The sequence below is a fragment of the Sinocyclocheilus anshuiensis genome, unplaced genomic scaffold (genome assembly GCF_001515605.1).
Source record: "Sinocyclocheilus anshuiensis isolate Anshui unplaced genomic scaffold, SAMN03320099.WGS_v1.1 scaffold1570, whole genome shotgun sequence".
NCBI lineage: Eukaryota > Metazoa > Chordata > Actinopteri > Cypriniformes > Cyprinidae > Sinocyclocheilus > Sinocyclocheilus anshuiensis.
In genome coordinates this window covers 220,149-222,943 of record NW_015546153.1, presented here as the reverse complement: position 1 = coordinate 222,943, position 2,795 = coordinate 220,149, and the positions used below count along the sequence as shown (strand labels likewise).

The 2,795-nt window shown below is 43.6% G+C and overlaps 1 protein-coding gene across 1 annotated transcript in view; it reads left to right on the top strand.

Annotated features, from left to right (window-relative positions):
• The first annotated feature begins 2,196 nt into the window (after window positions 1–2,196).
• Window positions 2,197–2,795, top strand: part of smc4 (structural maintenance of chromosomes 4) — a 38,413-nt gene continuing 37,814 nt past the window's right edge. The window contains exon 1 of the mRNA XM_016503291.1: window positions 2,197–2,366. The gene's annotated coding sequence lies outside the window, so the exon portion shown is untranslated. The remainder of the gene's footprint in view (window positions 2,367–2,795) is intronic.

Below are 2,795 nucleotides of genomic sequence, written 5' to 3'. Positions count from 1 at the left end.
GCGGCTTTACTGACGAGATGCGCATGAAAATCGCATTCGATTTTTTGCCCAGCCCTAGCTTTGTCTATCATCTGTCAGCAGAACCGTGGCGGAGCTCTGAACCAATATATGCTCAAAAACTACATCAGACCACAGAGAGTGTGACGAGGTTAGCCAGGCCTTTACCATCAGTGCTGGTGAGGGCAGAGCTCTCGGCCCCGGCCTGCTTCTTCCCCTCACGCTCTTGGGGAGCCAGTGCAGGTCGGTGGGGTAGATCTGGTCCTGGAGCTTGACGAGGACGCTGGTGTCGTTAGTGAGCAGGTTCCACCGGAGAATGTGGTGGTCGTCGCTGCAGGAGTACAGCTCTCCAGCTCTCTGTGTGCTCAGGGGTCAAGGGCCAACAGAAACATGCTCCGCTAACGTTATCAAGATCTCACTTCTCAATGTGGTCTGGACGGTTTTAAACATGTTTCTCTTTTGTTATGCAAACGTTAAAGTGCCACTATTATGCCATTTCCAATACTGCCTTTCATGCAGTGTGTAATACAGCTGTGTGTGAATGTAAACCATCTGCAACATTGTGAAGCCGACAGTGCACGATAAATACAGTTATTGTCTCCCATGGATGGTCGAGGATGTTAACTGTGATGAGATGATTGGATACGTGTAACTATTCGACAGAGCAGTTCTTTAAACATGCAAATATGATGAATGTCCCAAAGCTTGCCTACTCCTCTGTTACACACTCAAAACTATGTATATGTGTGCATAATGGTGCATTTAAAGCACACAGATCTTGTTCAATGTTCGCAATGTTGTTGCAGTTGTGGCTCGTTTTTTGTTTCCTCCTTTAAACACATTTTCTACATTACTAAAATTGATCATTCAAGTTGTTGTATGTATATTTTTGACCCAGTTGTGTCACATCTCCATAAGGCCTGTAAATAATTCATAACAGAACCAAACAACTACATAGCATGCACAGAAAAATAAGACTTAATCGGTGCCATGTCAAGAGTTGTTTATGCAGACCTACAGAATGCACATTGTGTTTTATATGTTAGACTGTGAATATGAATACATTTAAAGGCTATGTTTGGGCTCCTTCAGCAGAGACGTTTTCAGCCGCATCTCTGATGCTCCTAATGTGGTATTTCCCTGTTCATAAGAGGAATCATCCTCCGAGTTATGCTTATGTCATCTATCACAAATACAGCAGCGCTAAAGAAGCGTGTTTATCTGACTGAAGGCGCCGTTGCCACGGAAACGCGTTTGCTGCTGCCGTGCTAGCGAGCTAATTCTGACAGCATCGCTTTGAAAACATTAAATAATCTAGATGTTGACTATCCTGATGACGAACACTTTTGAGTAAACTCTAGTCGCTGACATTACGTCTCAATCTCCTTCTTATTTGTTATGTTACAGGTCGCTTTCTTTGCAGCAGTACGCTAGAAAGCGAACGGGTTAAAACTGCGCCCCACATACCGCGAGATGTTGTTCATCCAAACCCACAGCCGTACTTCTCGCGAGATGTGCGTCAGAGCGCTGCGTCGAGAGAGAGAGTGAGTGTGTGTGTGTGTGTGTGTGTGTGTGTGTGTTTTATCTATCTAATCTCCGTTTTTATTTTAAATGGTTTCGAATGTTTTCAAATGTTGATGCATTTCTTACAGATTTACGAAAGGACTCATTGACTTTAAAAAGCTGTCTATTTTTTTTTTTTACTTTGTTAACTTGTTTTTGTTTAGCTACGTAATTTATACTGTTTTTTTTGTTTTAAATACATTGCTTTTAAATTGACTTCTGCATCTTGTCACTAAAAAACAAACAAACATAAGCTGCGTCCCAAATGATGCGCTATACACTATGTAGTTACGCACATAGACGTATAAATACCTAGACGCCTCATTGGCCGCTAATTTAACTATCGAGATTTTAAGTATCTGGATTTTTTTTGTACACCACGTAGACAATAAACCACTGATATGTTGATAAAAACAAACATTGTCATATTTTTGTACAGAAAAACCGCAGCACTCCCTGTTCGTTGCATTTGTTTACAGGGAACTCTTGCCCGCACCAATATGGCGGACGCGTTGACGTATCGCAGCAACGGACCGAAACGGCCAATAAGGCGTCTAGGTATTTATATGTCTATGGTTACGCACTATGAACACTACTCGCACTATACTGCACGTGCGGCTTGGGACGCAGCTAAATACAACTGTCCGGTCACGTGACGCGTGCTCCCATGAAGCACCGCGCGGCCCACAACGGTCTCGGGTTCGTGCGCTCGGTTTACGCGCCATTTACGAGCGAGAGTTCAGTGCGTTTACTCTCTTACCGCGCATATATCTGAGGAACACCGACGGAGATCAGCCCAGTCGAAGGTAAAGGACGACATTTATGCGGATCGCGAAGCGTCCGTTTGTGTTAATACAGGAACGGAATAACTCGGTTTTGTTAAACTGACGGCTGATTCGTTTCCAGCACTTTTGTTTTTAATAATTACTTCAGTCCATATCTAAATCACTCTCTGCTTGTAGAGTTTCACTAAACTGTTTTAGACGAGCTCGGTTGTCGTGAGTAGCTGCAGTAGATTTTAGTTTTGTTATATTTCTCTGCTTTCTTCAGTTTAGCTCAGACTTTAACACTTTGACGGCTGTCAGCTCAAACCCATCGGGCTGAAGAGTTTGTTTCTCTCGGTGTTTGAGCGCTTCATCGCGTCTGAGCTGCTGGAGCTGTCAGCTGTGTGTTTTCCCTTGTGTGAGCGATGACACACTCACTCACTCACTCACTCATACACACACACACTCACT